Source organism: Oryctolagus cuniculus, chromosome 1 (genome assembly GCF_964237555.1).
Source record: "Oryctolagus cuniculus chromosome 1, mOryCun1.1, whole genome shotgun sequence".
Lineage (NCBI taxonomy): Eukaryota > Metazoa > Chordata > Mammalia > Lagomorpha > Leporidae > Oryctolagus > Oryctolagus cuniculus.
In genome coordinates, this window is record NC_091432.1 from 112,727,490 (window position 1) to 112,748,168 (window position 20,679).

General features: G+C 53.6%; 1 protein-coding gene across 1 annotated transcript in view; it reads left to right on the forward strand.

Moving 5' to 3' along the window:
* POU2F3 (POU class 2 homeobox 3) overlaps nucleotides 1-20,679 on the forward strand; it is a 93,550-nt gene that overhangs the window by 13,065 nt on the left and 59,806 nt on the right. The gene's annotated exons all lie outside the window — the stretch shown is intronic.

Below are 20,679 nucleotides of genomic sequence, written 5' to 3' on the forward strand. Positions count from 1 at the left end.
CCAAAGAGTGTCTGGCACCATACAAATATAGTCCACCATCGGGCTGATGGTTATTGGAAACGTTAGGGGACAAGACGAAGCCCTGTCACTGGAAGATGTGGGACAAGCCTGCTTGTGCCTGGGAGCTGAGTTCCATCACGGTGCGGGAGAGGGTGCTGCAGGAACCACATGAAGGGAAGTCTGTTTCTGTTCCCTCCCTCACTGCCCTGGAGTTGCAGATAAACCAGCGCCTCCCCAGACACCGATTCCTGAGGCTACACCGAGCACTTCAAGAAGCTCAGGGAAATGCAAGGAGAAGATAAGCTTACGGGGCAGGCATTTGGAAAGGTGGCTTAGGTGCCATTCGGGGTGCCCGCATCTCATGTTGCAGTCCCTGGGTTCAAGTTGTGACTCTGCTCTTTTTTTTTTTTTCCTAAAGATTTATTTATTGATTTTAAAGGCAGGGTTACAGAGAGGCAGAGACAGAGAATGAGAGAGAGAGGTCTTCCATCTGCTGGTTCACTCCCCAGATGGCCGCAATGGCAAGAGCTATGCCAATCCAAAGCCAGGAGCCAGGAGCTTCTTCCGGGTCTCCCACGTGGGTGCAGGGGCCCAGGGACTTGGGCCATCTTCCACTGCTTTCCCAGGTCATAGCAGAGAGCTGGATTGGAAGTGGAGCAGCTGGGACTTGAACCAGTGCCCATATGGGATGCTGGCACTGCAGACAATGGCTTTACCTGGTACACCACAATGCTGGCCCCGGCTCTGCTCTTGATTCCAGTTTCCTACTAATGGACACCTTGGGAGGCAGCAGGTGACGGCTCAAGTAGCTATGGAGACTTAGACTGAATTCCCAGCTCCTGGCTTTGGCCTGGTCCAACCCTGGCTGTTGTGGACATTTGGGGAATGAATCAGAAGATGAGAGTTCTCTCTCTCTCTCTCTCAATCTCTGTCTTTAAAATAAATAAAATACAGTATAACATTTTAGGGTAAATTACTTTTGGTGCAGATATTTTGGAAGTTGATGTGTTGTCTTCCCTGTATGCGTCCTTGAACATTTTGAACCTGCGTGAAGGTTATCAGAGGCCATCCTGTCTGTGCTTGTCTCTTCCCTGGGAGAAGTTTCAGAGCCATCCCTGGAAAACGAGAGAATCTGCTGCCCTGACAGCTTCCTTTTCCCTCATCGGCCTCCTGTCCCTGAGAAGAGCCACTCCCATGCTTTCTGTTGGCTGCCGGGTCTCCTGGGATACTCGCGCCTGCGCAGTGGCGTCCTTTCTTGTCTCTCACCGGAGCCCTGCGCAGTGCAGCCGGCACCCACTACCTTTGCTTCTGCCCTTCTCAGACCACGGTTTCCATCTCACCTGCTTCTGGTTTCTGTGACCGGGAAATTAGAAGCTACTGGCTCAGGGGTGGGCGTTTGGCACAGTAGTTAAGACTCGCTTTGGACGGCTGAATTCCATATCAAAGTGCCTGGGTTTGAGTCCTGGCTCCATTCCCAATTCCACCTCCCTGCTAATGTGCACCCTGGGAGGCAGCAGATGAGCGGGTCCCTGCCACCCACATGGGAGACCGAATTGAGTTCCTAAATCCTGGCTTTGGCCTGGCCCAGCCCTAACTGTTACGGACATTTGGGGAAGGAACCAACAGAGGCGGAGATCTCTCCCTCCCCCTCCCTGCTCATTACTCTGCCTTTCAAAAAAAAAAAAAAAAAATTAGGGGCTGGTGTTGTGGCACAGTAGGTTAAACTGCCACCACGTGTGACACTGGCATCCCAAATTGGAGTACTGACTCAAGTCTGGCTGCTCTGCTTCCAATCTAGCTCCCTGCCAATGCTCCCGGGGAGGCAGCAGGTGATGGCTCGAGTACTTTGTCCCCTGTAGGAGACCTGGGTGGATCTCTGGCTCCTGGTTTCAGCCTGGCCCAGCCCTGGCTGTTGAGGTCATTTGGGGAGTGAACCAGTGGACAGAAGATCATTCTTTCTCTCTCCCCCTCCAGCTTCGCTCTCTGTCACTCTGCCTTTCCAATGAATGAACTGTGGCCCTGGCTGCAGGAGATCTTGGGAGAGAGACCTAGAGACCTATCGTACCAGGGACTGTTTCTCTGTTTCTCTTCTTCCAGCACCCAGAGTACCCTAGCAAATAAAGCAGCCACAACAGCAGCCCGCGCCCATGGCCAGGTTCTCATCCAGCCACACACAGGTTATCAGCCACACACAGGTTCTCATCCAGCAGTCAGCGTGGTCAGATGAGCCACGTGTGGCGGCACAGTCCTGCACGATGCCATCTTCCTCCTCTTGGAGGTCTCTTTAAGGAAATGCCCCTGCCTCCACCACCCCAGCTGCCCCCAGAACAGGGACCCAATTTCTTCCCAACCTAAGAGGGCACAAAAGTGAGGGAGCCCAGGGTCTGTTTCCAGTCTGCCATGGGCCAGTATCTGTCCTGCTGTGGTGGACCTCTGTGACTCTCAGCAGAGCTCAGACAGGCGTGCACCCAGTTTCTTTTTTTTTTTTTCTTTTCTTTTCTTTCTTTCTTTCTTTTTTTTTTTTTTTTTTTTTTTTGACAGGCAGAGTGGATAGTGAGAGAGAGAGAGACAGAGAGAAAGGTCTTCCTTTTGCCGTTGGTTCACCCTCCAATGGCCGCCACGGCTGACGCGCTGCGGCCAGCGCACCGCGCTGATCCGATGGCAGGAGCCAGGTGCTTTTCCTGGTCTCCCATGGGGTGCAGGGCCCAAGCACTTGGGCCATTCTCCACTGCCTTCCCGGGCCACAGCAGAGAGCTGGCCTGGAAGAGGGGCAACCGGGACAGAATCTGGCGCCCGACCGGGACTAGAACCTGGTGTGCCAGCGCCGCTAGGTGGAGGATTAGCCTATTGAGCCGCGGTGCCGGCCATGCACCCAGTTCAACAGGAGGATCCCCCCTGCCAGCATGCTTAGATGTGCTACTGACATTTCTGAATTCATGCTCTCCTCGTGCTGCGTATCTGGCCTTGGATCTTAACACACAGTTCCTGGATGGGCCTTGGTTGCTGGCCCACGTGTGGGGGACCCTGCCTCAGAGGAACCGCGAGCAGCAGGTGCACCTCCCACGTGCATCTTCTGTCTCCTTGTGACTCCTCTCGCCCCCACTCTGGAGATGGCACAGGGCAGCAGTGGGGACCCCTGCAGGAGAGGGAGGCCCCTGTCCGTCCTGGGCTGGCAGGGGCGGTGGTACCCCCACACACGGCAGACTGGGCTTTGGTCAGTGTCCAGAGACTCAGGCCACCGCAGCTCCCTGGGCCTCAGTCCCTCACTAAGGCGCCCAAATTGCAGACCTCCCCACCCCGCCACCCCCAAGCTGTGAGTAAAGGCTTTTGGTCTCTCAGGTCCACCCTCCTCCTCCAGACACAATTAGGGCAGTGAGCACACCTGGTGTGGAAAAGTGCTGAACACATGGAAAACGCATTTAAAGAGTGATGAGCAACCCAACCCGTACACGTCTTGGGGGCTTGAGGAGCAGCCAGACCAGGCAACTGACATGCAATTACCCTCTGCCCCAGCCCATCCACTGCACCCACAGATGGATGCACACAACTCCTCACATCCCCCGCCCCCCAAGCCCCATCTCTAAACACTGGGCTGGGAGCGCCTCCAGTCAGTCCTCCAGGGGGCTGGGAAACCACAGGAGGAGGGGGCGTCCAGGCAGCTGGTGACTGAGGCTGGCCCTTGCTGTGCTCGGGCCACTTCCCCAGCAAGGCTTGTCTGGGCTGCCCCCAGGGACGGTCACAGAGGAAGGGGGTGGGAAGGGGACAGGGGGCCCAGTTTCCCTCTCATCCTCAGCTCCACAGTCTGGTTTGGGAGAGAGGAGCAGGTTCCCATCGGAGGGTCCTCCCTGCTGGGGCTAAGGGTCCCCCTCCTTTGAGCGTGAGGGTCAGGCAGGGTGGGGCGGCGTGGGGCAGGGCAGGGTTAAGCATGACCAGAGAGCCCTCAAAGGCAGCTGGAGGCTTCCTGCCGCCAAGTTCAAAGTGCTCGCCTGGGTTCTCCGTGGACTGCTGAGCTCACTGGTGGGTGCTCCCAGGGCAACAGTGGGACAGGCCTATGTGCCAAACCAGGAGCATGGGAAACAGGGCTGCAAGCATCTCCCAAAAAGCACCAGTGCTGTTGTTGACTCAAAAAATAATAGGGGTTCATTTGCATGACATTTTACATACAGGTTTGATGCATCGCCTTTCATCTCCTACCACTGGCACCACTGGAGCTTCCCAGGTCTCCCCTCTCCTGCCGCCACGTCTGGGGGCTTTTCTGTGCCCCTCAGAGTCCAGTCCCCCAACCCCTCCAGCCAGCCTGTCCTTGGGTTGGCCTCACCTGGGTGTGCTGAGTCCAGGTTGGTAGGAGAGGTGCAGGCAGAGGCACCTAAGTTAGGCATGGCCCATGACACCCCACCTGTCTGCTGATGGTTGGAGCGAGGACCTCGGCAGGGGGCTTGGGCACACCACCCCCCCTGCTCAGGCTGGGAAGAGGAACGGAAAATCTAAGCCAGGGAGCCCAGAGAGGTGCAGCAAAGAGAGGAAACCGGGTGGTTGCTATGACGATGGGGTCCCGGCGTCCAATTTGCATAGGGCGATGATTTCCATACTGCAGGGTGAATTTCCATATCCCTGCCTCAAAGCTTGTTGGGGCAGGGAGGGGGAGAGGGGAGAGGTCATTTGAAATTCAAATGAGGATGATTAAGGTTTTCTTGAGGAGGGAAGCGTGGACAAAAGGGGTTAAGCCGTCTGGCAAATGTAGGCTTCAGGGCTCCAGGGCTCCAGGGCTCCAGGTTATCAAAGGGAGGCGTGCCAGTGGCTGGCTCCCCTCCCACCCCACCTCTGCCCGTGGAGAGCCCCTCCTGCCCTGGGGCTCCCTTCCCCCTCGGTGTCCTGAGCTTGTCTGAGCGCCTCTTGGGAAAGGACCTTGGCGCAAGGGCCACCTGTGCCCTCGTGTCCGCCTCCCTCTCTCCAACGACCCCAGAAGAGTCCTCTTGGACTTCGGGGTGGTGTCACTGGGGAACGTCTCTGCACTGTCCTGTTGGGCGGAGCAGGCGTGAGGACAGACGGGTTCTGGACACATCTTGACCACCCACCTGTCGTCACCTACAATGAGCCACTGCCCTGCTCTGGGGCCAAGGTGCTGCATCAGATGAAGAGTCTGAACTTGCACTCCACAATGCTGGGGCTTGAGAGCACCCCCAAACCCTTTGCACACACCAGTTAGTTTTTATAAGGCACTTTGAATGATGTGAGTGGCGACACCCCTAAATTTCTCCAACGTGTGCTCCCCTGCTCCTCTGACCTTGGGGCTGTTCCGTAAAGGTTGTGACTCGGTTTCTTCATCTATAAAATGGGGATAATAATAGTGCCTACTCTATAGGGCTGCTGTGAGGATTAAATGAGTCACCATTTATAAAACACTCCAACAGTGCCTGCCCGTGTAGTGCTATTTGCTACTATGAAAGCTAGGAGGACAAAGTGTTCAGACGATGTGCCTGTGTGCAGCGACCCAAAAGCCAATTCGGGGAGCTGGGGGCACGAACCTTTCCCTGAGCAGGCTTGCCTGTGAATTCCCTGTGGAGTTGGAAGCATGTTTCAGTGACAGGGCCCACCAGCAGCCACCAAAGCTAAGTGGTCACCCCGGCCCACAGGACGCCTTCCCACACAGGGGTCCCAGAAACCCACCGCCTGCTCCTATGTTGATCCTAACTCAAGCAGTGAGAAGGTGAGGGAGCCAGTGGGGAGAATCGTTCCCCCCAGGATGCAGTGCTAAGAGATGGAAGAGCTTCAACAAGCCTGGATGGCATTTGTAGTTCCGGACAGTCTAAGGGTCCTTTCCCCCTTGAGTTTCGGTGGCAGCTCCATGTGAGGGTTCCCCTGGAGGTAACATGGCATGGCGTGGCGTGGAGGGCAGGGCTCTAGTCCTCCCGGGGACTCGGCTTGCTTGCCGATAAACAGGCTCTGGACTAGGAGTTGTCTGTGGTCTCCTTTGGCTCGCCTAAGCTCTGATGGAACAAGAGCAGCGGGAGCCCTCCTGGGAGATGTGCTTTTTGGATGTGAGCAGAACAGAGCTCTTGGCCGCGTTATTGAACTTCCTTTGAAGTTGGGTTTTTATTGTTTTTCCAGGGTCAGGGGACTATGAGTCCAGGGAACTTGTATCTGCTGGCCCTGTTCCTTACCTCGATGGGCTCAGGCCCTGGACTCTTTCTGGAAACTGGTGCTGACCTGCCCAGGATGCAGCCCACTTAGGGCCCCTGGGGTGATGCCAGCAGCATCCGGGTGTGGCCAGCAGGAGATGAAAGGGCAGTGCTAGGAGCCCCGAGAGCCCCGTCTGTAGCCCAGACCACATAGCATGGACTGTATTTCCTAACATTAGGAGACCTTGATGAGGGAGCCCTTCCTTCACGAGGACGTGGGAAACTGCAGGAGGATGCTGGTCTTTGCTTTAACACAGGGGTGCAGCAGAACTCCTGTACCCCTTTGGCATCTTTGGGAAGTGGCCAGAGAGCAGATTGTAGGGTTCAATCTCATGACTGTGCGTGTGGAGGAAAACCACCAGGACACTCAGTGGGGCTGTCTCAAGAAAGCCTCGTGGTTGGTTGCTTTGACTCTGCCATTCTCCGCGTTGGGCTAGAGAGAGAAGCTTTAGATGATACTGACCCCCAAATCCACAGCCTGCCAGAGGTGGAAGAACCAGAGAAATCGAGTAAGTGGGTTTCTTTGGTAGAACTAATTCTGTGCGCTGGTGCTGGTTGCTGAGCCCCTAGTTTAGGGAAAGGGAAACAGTGCAGTGATCCATTAGTGATGTCTGCCCTGGGCGCAGCTTGCATGCATGCAACTTTACATTTGCTATTCACACCTTGATCTGACCAAGGATACTCAGCTGGTGCAAAACTGAATTCAGGCCCTGCAACTGCTAAAACAGTGCTCTTCCAGCATCTGTCAGGTCCTCCAGCACCCGCTACCTTCAAGGGGTGCCCTCAGGCTCCTCTTGTGCATTTCCTCTCTCTTAGGAAAGAGGAGGCAAGGTTGGAGGTGACCTTTTTGTTTTGATATTTAAGGGAAATTGATGGCTATGGAGATTAAGCCATTTGCCCTAAGTCCAGGGTGGAACAGCCTGAGAAGGAATCCTGGAGCCCAGTTCACCCTGTGTTCTCTGCACAGAGCCCAGACAATGGGCAGCACTTCTCAGTCCCTTGGAGAACAAAGGGGTTGGCAGAGCCGCCGTCTGTGGGGCCCCGGGGAAGACTGTGCGTGGCCATGGCCAGCCTAGGCGGCCATGCTGGAAGTCTCCTGGGTTGCTCTGGCATCTGGCTGCACAGCAGTGCCTCCAGGGTCCCGGGACCTTCCTAATTGCCATAGCAGAAAGTGGCAGCAAGTTGGCCAAATGGTAATAAAGCGTCCCTGGAAGTCTTTCTGGGTTACACCGGGGAGCAGGGGAGCAGCGCTGGTGAGGAGAGAGCGGGCCAGAAGTGGGAGAGGCCCAGCCTTTCTGCCCAATGCCTTGTTTACCCACAGAAGTGAAAATTCCTGCTTGAACAGTTCTGGGTTCTTGTGCTTCCACCTCCCTCACCCAGAGAATTGCTCCCCAGGCAAACTCACATCCTAGAGCTGCCAAAGCTATGCAAATCAGCCAGGCCTGGGAGGCTGGGCTGTTGGCTCAGCTCAAGGGTGGGAAAGCAGGCCTCCCCCTGGGGAGCTGGGGGAGGCAGTGTGGGCACCTCTGGGTGCTGTCCGTAGCACTCCATTAGACATTGTGACCAATCCTGGCCTAAGAGGATCCTGGGGCTCCCCAAGAATCCAGTGCCTTTCACTGTCTTTGCATCGTATCCAAGTCCTGCAGACCTGGAGACTGTCTTTGTCTTTAACCCAAACTCTTCCAATGCAGCCCTGGCTCCTTACCTGGCTGGAAGCGCTTGGGTAGAAGCCGACTGTTTGGCCGGCGCCGTGGCTCAATAGGCTAATCCTCTGCCTTGCGGCGCCGGCACACTGGGTTCTAGTCCCGATCAGGGCGCTGGATTCTGTCCCGGTTGCCCCTCTTCCAGGCCAGCTCTCTGCTGTGGCCACGGAGTGCAGTGGAGGATGGCCCAAGTGCTTGGGCCCTGCACCCCATGGGAGACCAGGAGAAGCACCTGGCTCCTGCCTTTGGATCAGCGTGGTGCTCGGGCCGCAGCGCGCCGGCAGCGGCGGCCATTGGAGGGTGAACCAACGGCAAAGGAAGACCTTTCTCTCTGTCTCTCTCTCTCACTGTCCACTCTGCCTGTCAAAAAAAAAAAAAAGGAACCCGACTGTTCTGGGTCCCCAATGGGAGGTTTGGAGCAGCCGAACCGGGCCTTGGAGGAGACTTCAGACGTTTTCTTTTCTCTCTCTCTCTCTCTCAAGATTTATTTATTTATTTGGGAGGCAGAGTTATAGACAGAGAAAGAGAGAGAGAGAGAGATCTTCCATCCATTGGTTCACTCCCCAAATGGCCACAATAGCTGGAGCTGGGCCCATCGGAAACCAGGAGCCACGTGCTTCTTCTGGGTCTCCCACGTGGGTGCCGGAGCCCAGCACTTGGGTCATCCTCTGCTGCTTTCCTAGGCTCATTAGCAGGGAGCTGGACCAGCCGGGACTTGAATCGGTGCCCATATGGGATGCCAGTGCCAGAGGCAAAGGCTTAACCTAACTATGCCACCTTGCTGGCCCCAAGACCTTTGCTTTCTTTCTTTATTTATTTTTTTTTTAAGATTTATTTATTTATTTGAAGGTCAGAGTTACAGAGAGAGAGATCTTCCATCCGCTGCTTCATTCCCCAGTTGGCCTCAATGGCTGGAGCTGCGCCGATCTGAAGCCAGGAGCCAGGAGCTTCTTCTGGGTCTCCCACACAGGTACAGGGGCCCAAGGACATGGGCCATCTTCTGTTGCTTTCCCAGGCCATAGCAGAGAGTTGGATTGGAAGTGGAGCAGCAGGGATTCGAACCGGCACCCCTATGGGATGCTGGCACTGCAGAGGGCAGCTTTACCCACTATGCCACAGCACTGCCCCCCCCCCCCAAGACCTTTTCTTACCCTGAACTGTTCACAACAAAGCCATGCTGGCCATGCTGAGACAGGAAGAACACGTGTCCTTGAGGCTGGAGACATGGGCTCTTATCTCCACTAAGAGTCACTCCCCAATACCCACTTATACTTTAAAAGCCTTTTACTCTGTGTCAATCACTCAGCCTTGTTTCCATGTCAAACGGAGTGGATTCTAATGCTCTAGCCTGCCCACAGCCTGGAGCTTGCCTGGGTGAGTGCCTTAGGCCCCTCCCAGCCCCACCAGCCAGGGCTCCAAGATGTTTGTTCTTCTCCTGCTGCTTGCCATGGGGTCCATGAGGCCCACAAGAGAGCTAGAGGGACCTCAGTGTGACCCTTCCAGCTGGACACAGAGGTCACCCACTTGTCCCTAAGACCTCTGACTAGGTGCTTCTGGAGCTTCTTTATGAGCCCTTCTTTCTGTGCAGAATGTGCAGGACACGCAGAGCAGAGGGGAACGGTGAGCAGAGTCCTCTAGTCCTCTTGTGCAGGTTGTTGGCGGGGGAGGAAAAAGCCCTGGCACATTTCAGTCCGCTTGGTGCATCTTAATTCTGGGGAACTGCAGGAGGCCATCTGAGGGGCCTGAGCTGTGGCGCATGGGTTAAGTCACCGTCCGCAGTGCCAGCATCCTGTATGGGCACAGATTCGTGTCCCAGCTGCGCTGCTTTCAATCCAGCTCTCAACTAGTGCACCTGGGAAAACAGAGGAGGCTCCTGGCTCCTGGCTTTGGCCTGGCCCAGCTCTGCTGTTGCAGCCATTTGAGGAGTGAACCAATGAATGGGAGATTCTCTCTCTCTCTCTCTCTCTCTCTCTCTCTCTCTCTCATCTCTTTCTGTGATTCTTTCAAATAAATGAATCTTAAAAAAATTTTAAAAAGTCATTTGACGCCCTCCTCCTGGGACGCTATCAAATTGTCCCATCACAAAAAAAAATTGACTCACCCATGAAAACACCACTTCTGTTAATAGCCTCCCACCCCTCCCTCAAAAAAAAAGCAGCCTCTGCCTGAATCTTCTTGGGGACTGCGGCTCTGTGCAGCTGAAACTGCAGGTTTCACCGTGGGACAAATTCACCTGACACAGAATCCACCCTGGTACTGAGAGGAAGCCTGCCCACCCCCAGCTCCGCCCAGGGTCTGTGCTCTGCTCTTTGGAGCTGCGGGCCCAGCTTGCTTCCCGTCCAGGCTGAGACCTGGGGAGAGGGCAGAAGGCCACTGACCCTGATCTCAGCACTAACTACGCACCAGGCGCTGTGCCAGGGGCTTTTGAATGTTCCCTTGTGAATTAGTCTTCTAATTTTTGTTTTGAGGGGCCGGCGCCGTGGCTCACTTGGTTAATCCTCCGCCTGTGGCACCGGCATCCCATATGCCGGTTGCTCATATCCCATATAGTCCCAGTTGCTCCTCCCCCAGTTCAGCTCTCTGTTGTGGCCCGGAAAGGCAGTAGAGGATGGCCCAAGTGCTTGGGCCCTGCACCCGAGTGGTGGAGGAAGCACCTGGCTCCTGGCTTCGGATTAGTGCAGTGCTGGCCGTAGCGGCCATTTGGGGGGTGAACCAACAGAAGGAAGACCTGTCTCTCTCTCTCTCTCTCTCTCTCTCTCTCACTGTCTAACTCTGTCAAATAAATAATAATAAAAACAATTTTGTTTTGAAAAATTTTAGACATGCCAAAAATAGAACATTTCAGTGAACTGTGGTATACCCATCGTCTGGATTTAAGTATTCACATTTTGCCCTGTTTGCCTCAACCATCTTTTCTGAAAGATGTTATTTTGTTTGTAACTTGTCTCTGTTTTCTTTTTGCAATGTTTTCTCACACACACACACACACATACACACATATACACACACACACATACACACAGGGGCTAATACGATAAGACCACCCCCCATCATTGCCCACTGTAAGAAGCCATATTTCTGCCATTTGTGGTGCTTGAATATTTCTAGTATGTTACAGACATCACAACATTCAGTCTTAACTATGGGAGTGTGTGTGCCTACAATGGAAGGATATTTCCTTCTTTAAAAAAAATTATTTTATGTATTTGAAAGGCAGAAAGAGAGACGGAGATCCTTCATCTGCTAGTTCACTCTCCAAATGGCCAGGGTTGGGCCAGGTGGAATCCTGGAGCCTGGGACCCCAGTTGGGTCTCCCACATGAGTGCAGGCACCCAAGTACTTGGGCCATCCTCTGCCGCTTCCCCAGACACATTTGCAGGGAGCTGGACCAGAAATGGAGCAGCCGGGACTCGAACCCAGTGCTCCTGATTTGAGATTCTGGCAACACAGGCAGTAGCTTTACCTGCTGGGCCACAACACCAGCCCCTGCCGTTTCCTCCTTAAGCCCAATATCATGATCATACCCAAGACAACAGAGCCCTCACTTGATTCTCGTGACAGTCTTGATGGCCAAGTGCTTTATAAATTTTCATCACCCTCTGTCTCCACTGTGAGTATTTCAGTTCTCGGTTCCGGTTTGAGGCTGATGACTGGTTTCACTGAAGAAAGTCTTTGTGACGAGAAAGGCTTTGCTTTGGAGCAGAAGTTCTTAATGGCTGAGGCAGGTCTTGATACAATTGAACTACTTGAGCCAGTTCTCCAGGATGATGTTGAAAGCAGGTCCCCGGGTTTATTTGTCAGAATAGAATCCCTTAATAAAGAAATCTTTGGTTTACTTTAAAAAAAAAAAAAAAAAAAAACAACTATTGTTGTGGTTTAAAAAAAAAAAGTACGATGTAAAAGTTATCATCTTAGGGGCCGGTGCTGTGGCGCAGGGGGTTAAAGCCCTGGCCTGAAGCACCGGCATCCCATATGGGTGCCAGTTCTAGTCCCGGCTGCTCCTCTTCCGATCCAGCTTTCTGCTATGGCCTGGGAAAGCAGTAGAAGATGGCCCAGGTCCATGGACCCCTGCATCCATGTGGGAGACCCGGAAGAAGCTCCTGGCTCCTGGCTTCGGATTGGCGCAGCTCCAGCCATTGCGGCCATCTGGGGATTGAACCAGCGCATGGAAGACCTCTCTCTCTGCCTCTCCTCTCTCTCTGTAACTCTGACTTTCAAATAAATAAAATAAATCTTTAAAAAAAAGTTATCATCTTAGCCATTTCTTTTTTTTAAAGATTTATTTATTTATTTATTTATTTGAAAGTCAGAGTTACAGAGAGAGACAGAGATCACCCATCTGCTGGTCCACTCCCCAAATGGCCACATCAGCTGGAGCTGAGGAGCCAGGAGCCAAGAGCCAGGAGCTTCTTTCGGATCTCCCATGTGGGTTCAGGGGCCTAGCACTTGGACTATCCTCTGCTGCTTTCCCAGGCCATAGCAGAGACCTGGATTGGAAGTGGAGCAGCCAGGACTTGAACCGGTGCCCATACGGGATGCCAGCACTGCAGGCGGTGACTTTACCCACTACACCACAGCACCAGCCCCTCCAGTTGACTTTTTTAACCTAAAAGCAGAGCTCTCCATGTTTGCCTCTTGCATTTTATTTTGTTCTCTTTCGCGTCCTCTAAGAGCCTAGGAAAGTAATTTTTTCATCCTGTCATAAAGTTTTATTCTTTTTATGAAAAATGCAAAATCATTTATTTGAAGGGGGCGGAGAGAGAGAGAGAGAGAGAGAGGGTGCTCTGGTTCACTCCCTGAAGGCCCACAATGGCTGGGTGCCAAAGCTGGGAGCCCGAAACTCAACCCAGGTCTCCCAAGGAGGGGGAGGGGGAGGGGTGGTGGCAGGACCACAATTACTAGAGCCATCACCACTGCCTCCCAGGTCTGCATTGGCAGGAAGCTGGAGTCAGGAGCCAGAGCGAGAAGTTGAACCCAGGTTCTTCTGTGTAGACACAGGTGTCTTTTTTTTTTTTTTTTTTGTAAGATTTACTTATTGTATTTGAAAGGCAGAGTTACAGAGAAAGAAGGAGAGACAGAGAGAGAGGTCTTCCATCCACTGGTTCACTCCCCAAATGGCAGCAACAGCCAGGGCTGGGCCAAGCCAAAGCCAGGAGCCGGAAGCTTCTTTTGGGTCTCCCACGTGGGTGCCGGGGCCCAAAGAATTGGGTCATCCTCTGTGGCTGATGCATTAGGTGCATTAGCAGGGCGCTGGATCTTCCGAGGGCACTGGAGCAGCCAGGACTCAAACTGGGGCACATATGAGGTGCCGGTGCTGCAGGCGGCGGCTTCACCACTGTGCCACAGCGCTGGCCCGAACGCAGGTGACCACGAAGCTCAGTGCCTGCCCCTGTCATCCACTTTTATGTATTGCCCTCTTTGCTGCTTTGAATCCCTTCCGAATTTGAATTTGATTGGCACCTCTCCTGTTTATTTGCCTAAGCTGCTGATTCCAGCCCAGTACTTGGCCTTTCCGTGTCGGACACTGGGTGCAGCAGATTTGCTGGGAAAGCCATGTGAGTCTGGTAGTTGAGAAACCCCAGCTTTTGCCTGGCTCAGGTTCTCTGAGGCTGCGCAACCCCAGGAAGATGTCTTTCCTTCCTGGTTAGACTTCAGCGTGGCCCTCTGTTGTCTCTGCCCCACCTTAGCAGAGGGCTAAGGTGTATTCTCTTCCCTGCTCTCCTAAGGCCTCCCGGGCTGTCTTTGGGAGGCTCCTTCTGGCCCTGGAGCCTCCGGTTCAGCCATTCGGTTAGCCCAGGGAACAGGGAAACCGACATGGAGACCGTCACGCAGGTAAAGCATGAACTGGACGAGACGGGGCCACTCCGTCACTAGCCCGTGAGTGCAGCAGGTGCATCCTTGTGGGGAGAGGTCTCTTGAGAAGGGCCATGGGAAAGCCTCTAGGCGAGAGAAATCGTGTGTGTTGTCAACTCTGTATTCCGCTGGCTCTCCTAGTCATTGTGTCCGATCTCACAGACAGCAAGAAACAATATCATGTGCAGGAATCAAAAGTGAAGACATTTTTGAATTGTCCACAAGCCTGATGGCTCTCTCCAGGTCAAGCTGTTTTCTGGTCCCTCCTGGGTCTCGTTGATATGTGCCTCACTGCCCTCTTTGGAGATACCGGCTGCTCTCACCACCCACGCTCACCTGGCCATCCTTTTCCCCTCGTGTCCACTCTCTGTCTCATTTGCTGGCTCCTCCTCCCTAAACCACCCTTGGCCCTTTTTTCTTTCCGTTTTTATTCTGGATTCAGTTCTTTGTGACCTTACTAAGCCATGAGGCTTTAAATGTCACCTCGGGGCGGTGTTTGATGCAGGAGGTTAAGCTGCCGCTTGCGAAGCCTGCATCGCATATCCGGCTCCTTGGGTTCAAGTTCTGGCTCAACTCTCAGTTCCAGCTCCCTGCTCATGTGTAGCCTGGGAGGCAGCAGCGGTGATGGCTCAAATCCTTGGGCCCCTGCCACCCACGTGGGAGACCTGGATGGAGTTCTGGGCTTCTGGCTTCAGCCTGACCAGTCTTAGTTGTTGTGTGCATTAGGGGGAGTGAACCAATGAGTAGGAGGTGTCTCTCTCTCTCTCTATCTCTCTGCCTTTCAAATTGAATAAATAAGTACTTTAAAATAAATAAATATCACCTAGAAGTTGGCGACCACCTGAGGTCTGCTTCCTGAGTGCAAACTTGTTTCCTCAGTCGGTCCCCTTCCTACCGCTTGTGGGATCTGTGTACATTTAAGATTGGACATCAGCCCGTGTCTTGCCCATCTGCTCCAGTTCCCCAGCGCACCTCACTAGGACCTGCCTAACCAACCCTGCCGGCACCCTCGCACCGCGCCACCCCCACCCGCGTCTCCACAGCCACACCGACCTCAGGGCTGTGCTGTGGCAGGCAGACCTCTTGCCTCGCTGCCCAATCCTTCCATCTAGAACAGTCTTCACCTGGGAGCTTGTCGCCTCCACAAGGGCCTTCCCAGACCATCCTGCTTGCCTTGCACCTGACTTGTCCACAGGAATGCTACCCACAGGCTTGCTCAGCCCTCCTTCGTCTCCTCGATTAGAGAGGAAGCTGCACACAGCCAGTGCCTCCCAGCCTCTCCAACATCGCATCCTCAGTGCCAGAACGGCCCTGGCGTCCAGACTGTGCCTAACAAACATCGTTGAATGAATGAATTTGCTCTTCTGCCAATTTTTTTTTCAAAGATTTATTTTATTTATTTGAAAGAGTTACAGAGAGAGGTAGAGACAGAGAGAGAGGTCTTCCATCCACTGGTTCACTCCCCAAATGGCTGCAATGGCTGGAGCTGCGCCTATCTGAAGCCAGGAGCCAGGAGCTTCTTCCGGTTCTCCCACGTGGGTACAGGGACCCAAGCACTTGGGCCATCTTCCACTGCATTAGCAGGGAGGGAACTGGATTTGAAGTGGAGCAGCCAGGACTCGAACCGGCGCACATATGGAATGACAGTGCTGTAGGCCAGGGCTTTAACCTGCTGCACCATAGTGCTGGCCCCTTTGCCAAATATTTTAAAATCGGTCCTTATCAGGCCAACTTTATAGTGTCACTAGCAGATTTTTTTTTTTTTATTAAGGTGCAGGTAGAGTGTGCGTTTGGCGAAGCCATTGATACGCCTGTGTCCTACAGCAGAGCACCTGGGTTCAATACCTGACTCCACTCCGAATTCTCTGGGAGGCAGAAGACAAAGGCTCAAGTCCTTTGGTTCCTGCCACCCATTTGAGAGACCTGGATTGTGTTCCTGCTCCTGGCTTTGGCCTGACCCAGCGCTGGCTGTCGTGGGCGTTTGGAGAGTCAGTGAGAGGACAGGACTCTGTCTCTGTCTCCCAAATTGAAAAAAGAAAATTAAGGGCAGCAGTAATTCTGCCTGTCAGTCTACCCATCTAAGCCCAACTCTTTTAGCCTGTGGGTCCTTCTCATCTTGAGTTCCCTTACAGGGTTTTTTTTGGAAGATTTATTCATTGATTTATGTAGTTTTTGTGCATTTCCATGAACTTTTATTTTTTTAAAGATTTACTTATTTATTTATTTGAAAGGCAGAGTTACAGAGAAAGAGAGATCTGCCATCCGCTGATTCACTACTTAAGTGGCTGCAACAACCAGGGCTGGGCCAGGACAAAGCCAGGAGCCAGGTGCTTCTCCTGGTCTCCCATGGGGTGCAGGGCCCAAGCACTTGGGCCATCCTCCACTGCACTCCCTGGCCACAGCAGAGAGCTGGACTGGAAGAGGGGCAACCGGGACAGATTCTGGCGCCCCGACTGGGACTAGAACCCGGTGTGCCAGCACCACAAGGTGGAGGATTAGCCTAGTGAGCCGCGGCGCCAGCCTGAGCAGAGGTCTTAAGATGGGTCAGTGGCTCAGAGAATGCCTGTGAGATGGGGGTTTGGGATCTAAGAGATGCTGTGTGGCTTGACCTTGAGCTCCCTTCCTTCTGCTCTGCTGCAAAGGACACTGGGGAAGTGGAGCCCTTCCCCCTGTGGTCAGGAGGTATCTGAGAGCAACAGGGTGTGGGCAGCAACATGATGAAAGCAGAGGCGGAAGGGCCGTGGGATCCTGTGGCCTGGGAGTGCAGTGGAGGATGGCCCAGATCCTTGGGCCCTGCACCCCATGGGAGACCAGGGGAAGCACCTGGCTCCTGCCATCGGATCAGCGCGGTGCGCCGGCCACAGCGGCCACTGGGGGGTGAACCAACGGTAAAAGGAAGACCTTTCTCTCTGTCTCTGTCTCTCTCTCACTGTCCACTCTGCCTGTCAAAAAAAAAAAAAAAAAAAAAAAAAAAAAGGTCCTGCTCATTTTGTGGCCCTTGATGGCACACAGATGGATGTCCCTGTCTAGTTTTCAAAGCATTCACAGACAAGGGGGAGAGAGAAACCTGGGACAAGCAAGGAGTTTCTCAGCGAATGCCACGTGGCCAGACTCGAGCCAGGAGGGACTACTGCACAAGGGAACAGGGTGTGGGGGCAGGTGAACAGGAAGGGTGTGGCACGTTTGGACTTGAACTAGAACTCCACATGGCCTGAGCTCAGGGACCTGGGAGGGGGGAGGGTGGAACATGAGTGGCAAAAAGCAAAGCAGGAAAGCTCTGGGTCTTCTTAGGGCTCAGAGAGGATGAGCATGGTAGCACCGCAGGTTAAGCCGCCTCTTGAGATGCCTGAATTCCTTATGGAGTAAGGGTTCCATCCCGGCTCCTCCACTTCTGATCCAGCTCCTGCCACTGAGCCTGGGGGGCAGCAGATAATAGCTCAAACACTTGAGTCCCTACCACCCAGATGGAGTTCTGGGCTCCTGGTTTCAGCCTGGCCCAGCCCTGGCTGCTGTGGGCATTTAGGGGGTGAACCAGTGGGTGGAAAACTTCTTTCTCAGGAGGCTGGCTTTGTGTCCCAGCAGGTTAAGCTGCTGTGTGTGATATAGGCATCCCATATTGAAGTGATGGTTTAAGTCCAAGCTGTTCTATTTCCAGTACAGCTCCCTGCTAATGTTTCTGGGAAGGCAGGTCTCTCACCCATGTGGGAGACCTGGATGGAGTTCTTGGTTCCTGGCTTTGGTCTAGCCATTCCCTGGTTGTTGCGGACATTTGGGGAGTGAACCAGTGGATGAAAGATGTATTTCTCTCTCTCTTTCCCTCACTTTTTGTCATTCTACCTTTAAAGATTTATTTATTTACTTGAAAGGCAGAGTTACAGAGAGACAGAGGGAGATGGGGAGAGAGAGAGAGAGTGAGAGAGAGAGAGAGAGGAAAGAGTGAGTGCCAGAGAGAGAGGGCTCCTATCCACTGATTCACTCCCCAGATGGTCACAACAGCCAGGGCTGGGCCAGTCCAAAGCCAGGAGCCAGGAACTTCTTCCAGGTCTCCCATGTGGGTTCAGGGGCCCAGCACTTGGGCTATCCTGTGCTGCTTTCCCAGGAACAATCATGGAGGATCTGGAGTTGTGGCATAGCAGGTTAAGCCACCATCTGTGACACTGGCAGCCCCATAAGGTCCCAGTTTGATTCCTGGCTGCTGCACTTCCAATCCAGCTCCCTGCTAATGTGCCTGGGAAAGTAGAGGAGCATGGCCCAACTCTTTGGGCCCCTACCACATGTGTGAGACCCGGATGACGCTCCTGGTTCGTGGCTTCAGCCTGGCCCAGCCCCAACTATTGCAGCCATTTGGGGTGAACCAGAGGATGGAAGATCTCTCTCTGTGTCTCTCCCTCTCTCTCTTTAACTCCGCCTTTCAAATAAATAAATCTTTAAAAAATGAAAGTTAATGAAAATGCACAAAAACTATATATGGATTTAAAACATTTTTGTTGCACCAAAAGAAACTTATCTCTTGATTCAATTTTCCATGAACTTTTTGAAGTACCCTCATATGTTGTGAGAAGGAATTTGGGCTTCCCTCCAGAGCTATTATGGAAGCTCTGAATTTGCTCACTCATTCATTTATTCATTTATTCAATCAAATATATGTGGAGCATCTATTGGATGCTGAGCACAATGCTAGGCTCCGTGTGTACAGCACTTGATAAATATTCATCTTCCTAGAAATAGAGCAGTAGTCCATGGGCCTGAAGGAGGGCTGTGCTCAGCTCCTGCCCTCAAGGTCTATGCGAATAGGAAAGCATTACACAAAGAATGAACACAGCTGTGCCAACAACAGGTATATGTTGAGCAAATCACGGTGCATCCATCCATATAGGGGCACATTTGCAGCCATTAAAAATGATGTTTGGGGCTGGTGCTATGGTGTAGCAGGTAAAGCCACCGCTTGTAGTGCCGGCATCCCATATGGGCACCAGTTCGAGACCCGGCTGCTCCACTTCCAATCCAGCAGTAGAAGATAGCCCAAGTCCTTAGGCCCCTGCACCCACATAGGGGACCTGGAAGAAGCTCCTGGCCCCTGGCTTCAGATCAGCCCAGCTCCGGCCACTGCGACCATTTCGGGAGTGAACAGCGGATGGAAGACCTCTCTCTTCTCTCTCTCTCTCTCTCTCTCTCTCTCTACTTCTGTCTGTAACTCTGTCTTTCAAATAAATAAAGAAATCTTTTTAAAAAAAATGTTTGTGGTCAGAAGACTAATACAGATGACGTTCCTTAATGGTATAGAATAAATATTGCTAGTTTGCTCACTGGAAAAATCAGGTAAAAATCTATACAGAAAGGTATACAAGGAAGCTGCAAGAAGTTCGTGGAGGGGTGGGCGTTTGGTGCAGCAATTTGAGATGCCTACATCCCATATCAAAGTGCCTGACTCCACTTCTGATGCCAGCTTCCTGCCAATGAGCACACTAGCAGGCACTTGGATCCCTGCCACCCGTGTAGGAGACTTGCATTGAGTTCCAGGCTTCTGGCTTTGACGTGGCCCAGCTCAGGGGAGTGGGGAGTGATCCAGCAGACGGAAGATCTCTCTCTCTCTCTCTCTGTGTCTATTTGTATCTATCTCTATCTCTCTCCTTTCAAAATAAACAAATAAATAAAAAATAAATTTTAAAATTTCATGGAAAGAAGAAATTAAGAGATTTATGTAGCTACAAAAACCATTTATTTAGGTACCAAAAATGTTTGCAATGCACACCTAACTTTTTTCATAATATGTGCTTCCCATGAACTTTCTGAAGATCCCTCATACATCCATGGAGAAGAGAAGCCTAGGAAACCATAACATAGAAAACCACTCTGTGGCTGCCTCTCTGTAGTGTTTTATTCCCACTGCTTCAGACTTGGGTATCAAGAAGTTTCTGTTATATAAGCTCATATTTATTTTTTCCTCTCAGTATTTACTGTAACAGGAAGAAGATGAACTGAGTTAAAAAGTAAAAACTGGTGGGGAAAACAAGGCAGACCTCTGACTAACACAACGTAGGCATCAGCACCCCCACCGAACGGAGCTGGTGGTGGTGGGGGACTTCCAGCCTTAGGGTGATCCCTTCAGGCTCCAAGTCTATCTCTCTTGTACCGGCTGTGGCCAGAGGCCACGTGGCCCGGGATCAAGAACCCTGGCTGCAAGAGCCAGCCCTACTCCCAACCGACTCTGAGGTGCCGCTGGACCCTGGCCAAGTGGCCTCCCCCCGGGGACCCTGGCCTAGTGGGCTTCCCTCCAAGGATCTGGCCGAGTGGGCCTCCCCCCAGGGACTCTGGCCTAGTGGGCCTCCCCCGGGGACCCTGGCCAAGGGGGCCTCCCCCGGGGACCCTGGCCGAGTGGGCCTCCCCCTAGGGACCCTGGCCAAGTGGGCCTCCCCCGGGGACCCTGGCCAAGGGGCCTGACTCCAGGGACCTGGCCGAGTGGGCCTCCCTCTGGGGACCCTGGCTAAGTGGGCCTCCCCTGGGGACCCTGGCCAAGGGGGCCTGCCTCCAGGGACCTGGCCGAGTGGGCCTCCCTCTGGGGACCCTGGCCAAGTGGACCTCCCCCCAGGGACCCTGGCCTAGTCGGCCTCCCCCGGGGACCCTGGCCGAGTGGGCCTCCCCCTAGGGACCCTGGCCAAGTGGGCCTCCCCAGGGGACCCTGGCCGAGTGGGCCTCCCCAGGGGACCCTGGCCGAGTGGGCCTCCCCCTAGGGACCCTGGCCGAGTGGGCCTCCCCCTAGGGACCCTGGCCGAGTGGGCCTCCCCCGGGGACCCTGGCCAAGGGGGCCTGCCTCCAGGGACCTGGCCGAGTGGGCCTCCCTCTGGGGACCCTGGCCAAGTGGACCTCCCCCCAGGGACCCTGGCCGAGTGGGCCTCCCTCCGGGGACCCTGGTCAGGGGGGCCTCCCTCCGGGGACCCTGGCTG